At 33.7% G+C, this 13,816-nt stretch overlaps 1 long non-coding RNA gene across 1 annotated transcript in view; it reads left to right on the forward strand.

Moving 5' to 3' along the window:
• Positions 1-5,868: 5,868 nt before the first annotated feature.
• The window catches only part of LOC145293804 (uncharacterized), a 96,376-nt gene continuing 88,428 nt past the window's right edge, over positions 5,869-13,816 (forward strand). The window contains exon 1 of the long non-coding RNA XR_013869772.1: positions 5,869-6,200. This is a non-coding gene — a long non-coding RNA (uncharacterized LOC145293804). The remainder of the gene's footprint in view (positions 6,201-13,816) is intronic.

Raw genomic sequence — 13,816 nt, forward strand, 5'->3', positions numbered from 1 at the left:
TTTTTCACGGTGGATTCAGCTAGATGGGTGTTTTTCGTGAAAGATTGGCGAGGGGGGTACCAGAGATTAGAGTTCAGACGAGCATCTGCCATGGAAATAACGATAAAACAAGGATAGGCTCGCAAAGTCTCTTCTGTGGGAGAGAGGTTGCGGGGTAGATAAAAGGGCATCCCCCACTAAGCCACGAAGTCTATTTTGTACTCTGTAAAGGCAGGATAGGCTGTTTTTAGCAGCTCCTGCCCAGATATGGCAGCAGTATTCCATCCTTGGATGCACTTGGCTTTCATATATATATACACAACAAACACACCCACATACACACACACATATATACATACATATAAGTAATATATATATATATATATATATATATATATATATATATATATATATATATATATATAGTGCCGGCAAAAAGAAATCTGCAATTGTAATGTTTTCAAAAACTGCAAATTTAAGCTAAATTTAATGTAACTGTTTAAACAAACTATACCTCATTTGATTCGCCTTTTATTCCTCTATGATTTTACCTGTTCATATGTGACTGTTTATTGAAATATTCTAGTGTTCACGTTAATTTAAAAAAAAAAAAAACTTCAAATTGAGGAGGCAAAAAGAAAGTCCGCAGCAACAAATTCGCTTAAAACCAGCTTAAATGATCGCCCCCAAAGCAGTTTAAAATATCAACAAACAGGCAACAAAGCATCTCTTATCGTAATTGTTGTTGTTTCAGGTTATACAACGTAACATTTAGTCCATATGAAACGACTTTATCTTAGTGATCGTCAGGAGCTCATTAATGTCCACCTTTCTGGTTTATCCAATCAAGAAATCGGACCCTGCTTGAAATGTGATGAGAAAACGGTACGAAAGCAGCAAAACACTGGCAGTGTTCGTGATTCCCCTAAATCCGGTCGTACTCATGTTACTTCTAGCAGGGAAGACATCAAGATCCGCAGCCTAAGAAACAAATTTGAAACGGATCCCCAAATCTAACAACAGTGCAATCTTGTTAAAAAGTGCTTTCTCTCTACTGTCAAGAACAGATTAAAGGAATTTAATTTACGGGGAATATGTTGCAAGACGCAAGCCAATGATTTCTGTAAAGAACAGAATGCGTCGTCTGGAATTCGTCAAATGCAATGAAGATCATGACTCTTCATATTGGTCAAAAGTGCTTTTTAGCGACGAAAGCAAGTTCAATCGGCTAGGAAATGATAGTAGGCAGTACATCCGTCAGAGGAAATACGAAGGATTTAATCCTAGGTGCTCAGTTTCAACGCTTCAAGGTGGTGGAGGTTCAGTTTTGGTGTGGGGCATTATTAGTACCAATAGTCCAGGGCCTATAGTTCGTTTGCAAGGTCGAATTAATTCGACCAAGTAAATTAATATATTGACTGCCCTACTTTGGTCGGAATTTGGATGATAAACCCATCTTCATGTGGGGTAATGCTCCCATTCATACAGTTGAAAATGTCAAGAGGTTCCTTGAAGAGCATGATATTCCGTGTTTGGATTGGTCTGCACAATCTCCAGGCCTCAATCCTATTGAAAACGTATGGCATTACATCAAGCAACAGCTATGCAATGATAACGTTTCAAATTTGTGAGAACTTTAGACAAAAATTAAATAAAAGTGGGATGCCCTTTCCTCCGGAGTATTGCTGCAGTCTAATTCAAGGAATTCCCAAAAGATTGCAGGCTGTAGAGGGACTATGCTACTAAATATTAACTAGTTCATTGTATCCCTGGTGTATTTGTATTGTATTAATGTCCTAACGTTACATTTAAATAACATTTTTTCATTGAGCGGACTTTCTTTTTGCCTCCTCAATTTGAAGTTATTTTTTTTAAATTGACTAGAATATTTCAATCCAAAGTCAAATATGAACAGGTAAAATTATAGAAGAATAAAAGGTCAATGGGCTCTCTCGTCGATTTCGATATATGAGGTTCCGCCACAACAACTAAGTTGTTCGGAAATCCACACAGATGATTTGTTTATAGTGGTGAAGACTTTGTGTAGAATCGACCACACTTTTTTGGTATTATTGCTAATCTTTGTCAGTGCAGATGATAGCCACAGGGCAGAGCATGCAGTAGACCGCAGGTTTTTGCATCCGAGTTTTCCTTCTCCTAGATGCATATCAACGAAGACTGGGGGTGCATCTCAGATATCAACCTGGAAATTTCTACGACTCGGCGCGGTATATAGCCTTCCCAAGTGGTCACCCATCTTGTACTGGTCAAGCTAATCGTTGCTTAATTTCGGTGATCTGGCGAGAACCGGCGTGTCCAGATCCAGCAAATTGACTGTCCCCACTAGTCCATATATATATATATATATATATATATATATATATATATATATATATATATATATATATGTGTGTGTGTGTGTGTGTGTGTGTACACACATATATATGAAATTTTTCTGAAACTTCACACAAATGAACTTTATGTATCTTGCAGTGTTCTTAGGTAGGTTTTGTAATGGAATGTTTTCGATAAGTATCAATGATCAATAATTGAAAAAAAATGATGTAAGAAGGAACAGAAATTTACAACTTTCTACAATTGAAAATCACAAGTGCGTTTGAGAAGTTTTATCACCATACAAGCAAAAAAAGACCAACATATAAAATCAACAGTAGGTTCTTTGATGTGATACGGGCACGCTTAAAATCAATGTTTCTGTTTAGAACACGACTGAATCATGATACTTGACTTTTGCATTTAAAACTTTAATTTAAGCCTTTATATATAAGTTTTTATACAATCAACTACAGGCTCTCTACAGTGCAATATAGGCTCCAATGTATTTTGAATTTATTCACTGCAGAGAAGGCATGTGAATGTTCCTCGCGGCGCGCCGTAATGGATCCTAAATTAGAACATGCAATCAAACGATTTGATTGAAAAAGGGACGATATCTTTGATTTCGATGACAATAAAAATATGAGAGTGTGATAAATTCGTTGATCATCATTCAATCCCGGATGTCAATTATTCTTAACTAAAATCTTTCTAATGAACTTGCGAAATTGCACAACCAATGACGTAACAGGTTTATGTGTTTAGCAGATATTCTTAATAATTGAGTTGCATAAAAATTACTCCATCATTTCAACATGATTCGTTTTCTGACATCTTCTGTCAACTATTTTACAAGAATCGGTGTTTTTAAATGACTGAGAAAATATTTTCTATACTATTTTACCTATAATGTCTATTTTAATGTCATCTTCTTGTTTCCCTTGAATTTTCAGTTTGCGCGAGCCTTTTCAAGTCTCACACAAAATACATTCACATTTCAAGCTATATTACTTGTCGCATACATACGCGCACACAAACATACGCGCCCGTGCACACGCTAACGCACACACATGTACTCACACACGCGCACACGAACGCACACATGGACGACGTCACTTCCGCTTTCTAAGGAAATATACATGCGCAAAAGACCACCGGAAACGAGTATAAAACAAAGAGACAAGCTGTTTCTAACCCTTTTAGGCCGAGCTTTCGAGCCGGTCGGTCTCCGGACCGACCGCGTGTGTCACGCCCACTTACTACTATCTATGTGGGACAAAAGGCCAACAGACAGTACCTACACTCTTTCTCTCTCATTCTACTACTGGTCCCTGAGAACACCACCGCGTAGCTGACTGCTAACATGGCGTACAGCTTAACCTCTATCCTCTTTTTTGTCTACACGCTGGACTATCATTTCAGTTTCCACTACAACACTCACTTCAATTCCCACGTGCGAACAAACGATAGTGACCCGAACTTGAGATGAACATACATTTCCTTTTCTTGCTACAACACCAGTCCCGCAACGAACATTGGTTACACACGCGCGGACATGAACACATGTTATAACGAAAACGTTCATTCTTTCAACAGCAAATAAACGACGTTTATCTTATCCATCAATTGAGTCTTTGTTTCCTTCAATTCCATTCGTTTCATTATTTTCTTGTAGCGGATTGGGGTATTATTATATCCTGGTCCGCAACAAGTTTTATTTATTTCACTTACGTTTCTACCTTCTTTTTCTTATATCTCATTGTCTTGTTGTTGTTATTGTTGTTGTTGTTGTTGTTGTTCTTCTTCTTCTTCTTCTTCTTCTTCTTCGTTGTCGTTTCTTTCTGCCTTTCTTTTCATTGTTATCAGTATAAACGTATTACCATCTCGAATAGTTCGAAAATTAACTGATGTTGCTAAAGTATAAAATTGAAATCTACTTAACTTAGAATGAATTTTTCCCAGTTCGAATTCTGTCATCTTGTCCACTTCATTAGCTTTAGACACCTACTTCTTGCATTTTTTACTTTAGCGAAATTTTAATAATTACAAAACATTATACTTTTAACATTGAGTTTTATTTCTTAAAAAATATCTAGTGACGATTATTTTTACTATAAAAAAAAAAGAGAATATGTATTGTTTTAAAAATGTGTTTAATTAGCATTTGTACTCACTAAGAGTTTTCATACAGGCCATCATCAAAGATTGTTCTCAGTCAATAACATGACTAGTGTCCCCACCTCTTTCAATAACATTTGCAAATTAATTTGCGTTCTCGCAACAGCTGTTCATCATTAATTTCTTGCTGGCAATCACTATTGGCCTTCACTGAAATTTGAGTGGCAATAAGCTTCCCCAAGTCTTCTTCGTACTCATCCAGTGGAGGTCTGGTTAGTACTTTCCCTCCTTGGTCTTTCCATTTTCCTTGAGCGTTCACGGCTATTTGGTGTGGTGCCAGTTGATGCCGGCACTACAGTTTTATGCGAGTGAAGGTGACTTACAATTATACAGTTTCAGTTTGTTTGTTTTTTTATTCCATGTGGTGTTTCTTTATGTTTATGTTTTACTTCTGCTGCAATGTCAATATGTCCAGTTAACGTTTATAGCTCATGCGTATTATTCTCTGTATCTAAAGGTTTTCCTTGATATTTTAGCCGTTTTCATTATTGTTATTCGTATATTATCAACTACCCCTTTAATTCAAATCTTGCCCATTCTTTTTTCGAGGTTTTATGAATTGTTCCTAGCGCTCCTAATTATTGGTGTCATCTGGACTTTCTTCATCTTCCATATCCCTTTCAGCTGAGCAGTTCTATGTATCTCCCTCCTCCTCCTTCGCCTCCTCCTCCTTCTCCTTCTCCTCCTCCTCCTCTTCTTCTTCTTCTTCTTCTTCTTCTTCTTATTATTATTATTATTATTATTATTATTATTTATACTCACTATGAGTTTTCACACAAGCCAACATAAGAGATTACTCGTTGATAATAACATGTGCTGTTCCTTGGAGTCTGTATGACAACAAGTTTTCCGACATTTTCAATACTCTTCACCTCTTCTGATGGCTTTTGCAAATGATTTTGCGTTATTGCAAGATCGTTTACCATTGATTTCTCGCTCTTCTGAGCCTTCCCTGGTATTTTGTTGACAATAAGCCTCCTCAAGTTTCTAGTACTCTTCCAGTGAATATCTAGACAGTTCTCTACTTCCTCGATCTTTCAATTTTCCTTGACATTTCACGACTATTTATTGGTTAGTGATCTCTCTCTTCAGTCTTTCCACTCTTCTTGACCTCACACGATAATGTGTGCTGTATTGGCCAAGGCTAGTGCCATCACAGTGTGTATGTATTTTTTTTTGTTTATTATTATTAACTATTATTATTTATTATTATTATTATTATTATTATTATTATTATTATTATTGCTGTTGTTGTAATTGTTACTACTACTACTACTACTACTACTACTACTACTACTACTACTGTTACTACTTTCAATGTTCGGCTTTGTGCCTCATACAGAGATTAGGTGATTAGATGTTTTGTGAATGACGTACAACTTCTCATGGGTGTTGTCACTCGCTAGTAGCAGGTAAGCATCAACTGATACTTTCCTTCTCATGGTCTTTTGACATCGATGTGGGACACATATTAGAGTGTTTTGGGTGACTGACTGTGAATGACGTGGCCGTACTAGTTAAGACGTCGTTGTGTAATGCATCGGAAACGTTCTCAATCTGACGCATTGTAGTCAGAATCATATAATTTCAGCATTTTGTTATCGACCACATCTCACAGCTATTCAAGGGTAAAAGTCAGACATGTGTGCTGTGTGCTGTGTGCTGTCTATGTGATGGGATCCCTGTTCGACCATTATGTTGGCAAGGTAAGTGTATTTATCTACTCTTTTGACACCTGCAACAATTTCTGTGAGAGTCAGCCTTGAACAGATATACAAAGGGTGTTAGCTGCATCTGCTAAATGTAATACAAGTTGATTGCAGCAACTTCTGTAACATTACTCAAATTTTATTTAACATTTTATTCAACCCAAACTAAACATATTGTCATTGAAACATACATTTCTATATGAGTAAGCTAGTAAGGGAGTGTAACAGCAAGATATCTGACTTGTATGTTCTGAATTTGACGGGTTTTGAATGAATTCCAAGTTTAGAGGCACTGTCTTGAAGGACGCATACTGTCTCTTTGGTGTCAGATATCATGTTTCGTCTTCGTCATTTTGAAGCCGCTCTTTTGAAGTGCAATTTCCACCTGTTGAATGTTGTATTTGATTTTTTCAATCTGACTTTCCTAATAACAATGTCATCGGCATAAGCTCCCACTGAATGCCCTATTTGCATGTTTTTGTCACGTTATCAAGAAGGACTATGAACAGGAGCGTACTAAATTCTGATCCGATGATCACCTACGTAATCATCTACAATAAAGCAATAGAAGTCGAGTACTTGATGTCAATCAGTTTAGCATCATGTGTATAGCGTGGAAAAGGCGAACCACAATCGTTGTCCTGTCGCACCCGTCCCCAGCGATTTTCTTCTTAGTCTGATTTACTCTCGTCCAGCTTTAACTCAAATCTATCTGATCTCTCTCAGAGAACGTCCGAGCCATCAACTGTCTCAAACTGGACACTGTTCTCAACTATCACAAACCCAAGACTGTCCGTAAAGTGTCATTAACTATCGTAAACTGTTGCAAAACTCATTGCTACTCTTAAAACCATCTGTAAACTAACTCAAAATGTATTGACCACTATTTCCGATCCTTTGACCCCCACCACCACCACATCTTGATTAACAATCCTATTACATCTTTCTTTTGTGTGACTTGGTGTACAACTTTCTCTCCATTATCCTTCTACTAATCTCACTCTCTATAACCTTTGTTCCGCTGAGTAACTTTTTTTTTTTTCTTCCTTGAGAGGGGCGTCAATAGTATCACAAAGTACAATTATGAACAGGAGCGTATTATTGAACCTTAGTAAAAACCTACCATAATCGCAAGGGGAGGCAGAGCAACGTTCACGATTTATGGTAGAGTTCCAATTTATTTCCCCTATGAGGGCAGAGTAATATACAAGTTTTTATAGCTCTCAAAAAGAATCATTCTGGATTGAGACAAAAATTTACATCAGTCTAGAAAGATCTATCTATCTATCTCTCTTTCCCTCTCTCTCTCTCTCTCTCTCTCTCTCTCTCACTCTCTCTCACTGCCTAAAGACAGAACAGATGCAACATTTAGAACCCCCCTCCCCAATACAAAAGTGAGGGATCGATAGCTGCTTTCAGTTGCTTTTTGAAGTTCGGGAACTTCATTACTCGAAAGTTGCTGTTGACAATCTATTTCGATCAAAGGGAGAATCCGATTCATGAGTACTCATTGGGAGATTTTCAAACGATGTTCAAAGACTCTATAGGTTCCACATTGCAATGCATCTCTATCGCCATTGTAAAATAAAGCTGTGATTCAATGTATCATCTTTGTTTATATTTTGGAAAATTAATAAAAGTGAACCAATGACAATATTTCCTCTGCGGAAATCAACTTGTTTGCTTAGACTCTTCCAAGCATTTACATGGTCTCAAGGCATCTCCAAGCCGTTGTGTAAAATGTCATTATTGTACACATTAACTAGTAACGTCATCATTTCATGTGTTTACTATAGTCTGGTTCAATTCCCATGGAAGATCATTTATGCAGAAATTTATAAATAAATAAAATATAAAATAAAAAATTGATAAAAAACAATATAAGACTTACTTTTATAAAGCAAATAGATTTTTAATAACAAACTACACAGCTTTTAACTTCTTCTGTTGACAAATCTATCTAACTAATATGTCGCTTACAGGTGCAAAATGTTGATTATCACCCTGTCATTTTAAATAATCAAATCCAAACGAATTTTTTTAGTCGATTGTGCTTTTGCCGTTTTTATTATATATATTCTATTATATGAATTTTTTATTTTTGGAAACCTGCTATATAAAAAAAATCTGTTTAAACTTCATATCGCATAATATTTGAAATTAATATCATTTAAAACTTTGTAAAGATAATTATTTTTTAGAATTCTGTTTTTTTTTTTGTTTGTTTTTTGTTTTTTTGTTTTTTTGTCATTCAAACAATTATATTACCAAGAAAAGAAATTATCAAGAAAAAGTGTTTATTATTTCAACGTAATAATATTGGATTTTATGCCCAATTGTATTTACAACTTTAAGGTAAGTGAAAAAAAAATGACAGGATTTTATATATATATATATATATTTTTTTTTTTTTTTTAATTATTTGATCTTTTTAGCTGTTGAAATTTTTATCGACCTACATTTATTTTGTTTAATTTTCGTAACATGAAATATGGGGGGGATAGAACACCTAAAAATATTTCCTCTTTCGTTAACTATATTTATTTAATGAAACCTACTTTTATTATGTAAGGTTATTTAATAATAAATAAATATCGAAAATTTCAGGAAAATATGACAATTATTTGATTTTTGCTAGATTTTTAAAACATGTAGTGACTTAAAAACATGTAGTAACTTAAAAACATGTAGTAACTTAAAAAGCGTCATTACATAGGAAGGTTGTTTTAAAGCGTCCATCATGTAAACATGATTTTTGTCTCACATTTTCATTATTTTTGTATGCTGTAAAAAATTAAACAAAAAATATTAGCACTTTATTTTAAGCTTCTTCTTTTGAATGGTAAAAAAAGTTAGGATGATAATATTAAATTAAATTACAGTTACATCGTGTTGCATACAGAAGGGGTTAAAACTGTGGCACGTGTTGGAGGTACCTAATGGTCTTGCTCTTTTTCGTTGCAAGACTCTCCCCATTTCACATGTCCACAACCATGGATGTCATTTTATTTGTCTGAGGTTGTCTTCGCCACACCTCATTTTCTATTTGTTTTTTTTTTGTTGTTTGTTTTTTGTACCGTTCCTCTTCTACCAATTATTGCTATTGATAATGCATTACGACGTCCATTAAGTTCCATCTTTGCTTTTAGTGAGTTAAATGCTCATTATTCTGATTGGCTCCCCCACACAAATCTAGCTAGTCAAATTTTTTTAAAACTTTTCTCTGTCTCAAATTATTACTTTCCCAACATGGTTTCCTGATGATGACCGTCATCAACAATTCTTACTTGATGTTTTTCTCACTTTTATTTCTTACTCATGCTTTGTTTTCTCTGATCACCATTCACGTATGTGAAGATTTTAATGTTCACAATGTTGAATGGCTAGTTCACTCAAACAAAATGGATGACGAAGAGGGAGTTTGTCATGATTTCTCCCATGCTTATGACCTAACACAGATTGTTAAGGAGCCTATTCGAGTACCTGATGCTGAGGACAATTTGCCAGTATTCTAGATATTTTTCTAACACCGTACCCTGTACTGTACCCATTCTGATTCTGTCTCCGCTAGGATCTTCTGAGCACAAGCTCAATAAAGATAAAAACAGAGTATAACAAAATCCCAAATATCACTCTGCATTGGACAGTGTATCAATACTCAGTTGCTGCCTAAGACAATTTACAGATGTTTCTATGAGCACCACCTCTACACCCTATGTTTAAAAAAATACATTTGCCACAGCAACCGACAACTAATTGGTTAACCATCGGCTTGAACATCCAGCCATGGTTCACCCCTGAATGTGCTGCCGTCATTGCACATAGAAACTACTGCCTGAATTGCTTTTAACTTAATAAATGTTTTGAAACTAAAGACATCTTTAGAACTGCCAGCAATCTCTGCAAAAAGATTATAGAAAACGCTAGTCATATGCTCAGTCCATCAAGTACAAAGTAGAAGAAAAGAGGCTTGGTTCATATGAATTTTCGCAAATAGCAAACAAGGTCCTGAACAAATATCTCTATATCGACCATCATTAACAGGATTGAGGTGATTTCGTCAGCATCTGACAAAGCTAAACTCTTTGTCAAGAACTTTGCATCAAAACCAACCTTATGCGATCAGGACCACCTACCTCCCGAATTTTTTCCAAAAACCGAAAATAATCTGAGCAGCATTCACAGTTTTCCAGAACTTTGATTTTTTCTTCAGAATTTAATCTTGAAATTATTTAATGATATTCTGATGAGCTGCATCAACAAAAGGGCCTGATAATTGTATGTCTATTCTTGATTATTTGTAGTGTGCGAAACAATTGTCAAAATAAAAAAATGAACAAAAACTTGGTATATTTTATCCATTTATTATCTTCATCTTTATATGAAACAACATTTATTATCTTCATCTTTATATGAAACAACATTTATTATCTTCATCTTCATATGAAACACCATTTATTATCTTCATCTTTATATGAAACAACATTTATTATCTTCATCTTTATAAGAAACAACATTTATTATCTTCATCTTTATATGAAACAACATTTATTATCTTCATCTTTATATGAAACAACATTTATTATCTTCATCTTTATATGAAACAACATTTATTATCTTCATCTTTATATGAAACAACATTTATTATCTTCATCTTTATATGAAACAACAAATATAAAGATGACGATAATAGTCCGCAAATAAATAAATAAAATATACAAATAAATAAAATATACAAATAAATAAAATATACACATAAATAAATAAAATATACAAATAAATAAAATATACAAATAAATAAATAAAATATGCAAATAAATAAATAAAATATACAAATAAATAAAATATACAAATAAATAAAATATACAAATAAATAAATAAAATATGCAAATAAATAAATAAAATATGCAAATAAATAAATAAAATATACAAATAAATAAATAAAATATGCAAATAAATAAATAAAATATACAAATAAATAAATAAAATATGCAAATAAATAAATAAAATATACAAATAAATAAAATATACAAATAAATAAATAAAATATACAAATAAATAAAATATACAAATAAATAAAATATACAAATAAATAAATAAAATATACAAATAAATAAAATATACAAATAAATAAATAAAATATACAAATAAATAAAATATACAAATAAATAAATAAAATATGCAAATAAATAAATAAAATATACAAATAAATAAATAAAATATGCAAATAAATAAATAAAATATACAAATTAATAAAATATACAAATAAATAAATAAAATATACAAATAAATAAAATATACAAATAAATAAATAAAATATACAAATAAATAAAATATACAAATAAATAAATAAAATATGCAAATAAATAAATAAAATATACCAATAAATAAATAAAATATGCAAATAAATAAATAAAATATACAAATAAATAAAATATACAAATAAATAAATAAAATATACAAATAAATAAAATATACAAATAAATAAAATATACAAATAAATAAATAAAATATACAAATAAATAAATAGAATATACAAATTACTCATCTTAAAAGACTTCCAATAATTAAAAACTTGGTCATTGGAATTTTAAGCATCGTGGTTTATTTATTTTTGCTCTGTCGTTAAATGCTAACATTCGCCAAACTTTCACTTTGAAAATTTTTGGTAATTTTCTAATACATACACACATGTGTGTATTTATTAAAAATTGAAGTCTATACTCCGAAGCGGCCAAGATTTACTTTAAAGGAATCATAAACCTAACTTTGAAAATAACCCTACAATTAGATTAATCTCTCCGTGGATCTCAGATATAGGGATAATTAGTTAAAAGATTTTAGATAGCATATTGCTAAAAATAAAATCCAAAGTAACTCATAATCTATGGTCATCATCTGAAAAGGTTCTTAGCTGGTTTAATACATTACCCCAAGTGTAAAAATAGTAAATTTATAATGTTTGACATTGATTCATATTACCCATTGATTTCCCCGAAATTGTTGGATATGACACTTGAACTTGCAAAAGCAGAGACAAATATCAGATTAATAAGAAAGTTGTTGTAAAGAACCTGCTTTTCATCGCAAATCATAACCTGGTCAGGAAACAGTTTGTCTTGTTGCATAAAAGGGAAGGTGGCACTTCATAATGGCGTTTCTTTTAGTTGTCGTTCAATTTGTGAGGCATATATTTATCAAGTTTTTTTGTTTTTTTTTTTGCCTTTCTTGCAAGTAGTTGGAAATCGTTGTATACTTAAGGTCTAATTCAAAAGAAAGTTCTCAATACTCTATGGCTGACTGGGATAGCTTCCGTACATTCATATCTGATCTTACTTCTGCATTCCATGTTTAAAAAGGGTGTGTCCTCTATAGTATCAAACCTGACTGAATGGTTAATTTTAGACATAGACCGATTAATACCATCAAGAAAATTCCAACAAAAACCTAACAGCCAGCCATGGTTCTCCTGCTGCCATCGTGCACAGAAATCACTTTTTCCATAACTACCAACGTAATAGATGTAACTGAGACTAAAGCTGCTTTCAAGACTGCCAGCAACCACTGTAAAAGAGTAATAAAAAAATGCAAGAGAGCTATATGCTCAGTCCGTTAAATCCAAAGTAGTTGAGACGTGGCTTGGTTCCTACCAGGTTTAACAAATAGCAAACAGGATCCTGAACAAAAGCGTGCGTTCTATCCCAACCATCATTAATGGACCTGAGGTCATCTTGTCAGCATCAGACAAGGCCAAACTATTTGCCAAGAACTTTGCAGCTAATTCTACCCTATGCAACGAAGGCCATCAACTCCCCGTATTTCCTCCTATAACAGACAACACGCTATGCAACATACAAATATCTGTGCGAGAGGTCGCCAAGCTAATCAAGAACTTTGATTCCAGTAAAGCAACTGGCCCTGATGGCATTCCAATTATAGTGGTGAAAAAGCTTCAACTAGAACTTGCCCCCATACTTACAAAACTGTTTAAGTGTTGCCTTAAGGAGAAGTGCTTCCCAACACCATGGAAAACCTCATCAGTATGCCCTGTATTTACGAATTCAGGTGATCGCTCATCTCCCTCTCAGTACAGACCAATAATTCTCCTGTGTGTCATGCTGGAATCCATATGAAATAGAGAAGTAGTCAACCACCTCAGCAGAAATAACTTTCTTAGTGACACGCAATATGGTTTCCATTCTGCTAGATCTACAGCAGATGTGCTAATGGTTATATCTCATAGGATTAGTGAATCTCTCGACAAAGGCTTCCTTTCTAGGGCAATTGCTCTTGACATATCAAAAGCCTTCGATAAAGTATGGCATAAGACCTATTTCACAAGATTTCCAGCTACGGTATAACTGGAAATGTCTTCTCAATTATTAAACCATTTCTCTCTGATAGGCTCATAAGAGTAGTGGTTGATGGGCAGCAATCAGAGGCCCACAGTATTAATGCTGGAGTCCCTCAGGGGTCCATCCTGGGCCCAACTCTCTTCCTGATCTACATCAATGATCTCCCAAACACATACTTAAATCATTCGCTGACATCTACGCTGATGATACGACCATCTATGGCAACACATCAAAGGCCGTAAATGACAAAGTTCTCTC

The sequence above is a fragment of the Euprymna scolopes genome, chromosome 15 (assembly GCF_053919585.1).
Source record: "Euprymna scolopes isolate OS-2025 chromosome 15, ASM5391958v1, whole genome shotgun sequence".
Lineage (NCBI taxonomy): Eukaryota > Metazoa > Mollusca > Cephalopoda > Sepiida > Sepiolidae > Euprymna > Euprymna scolopes.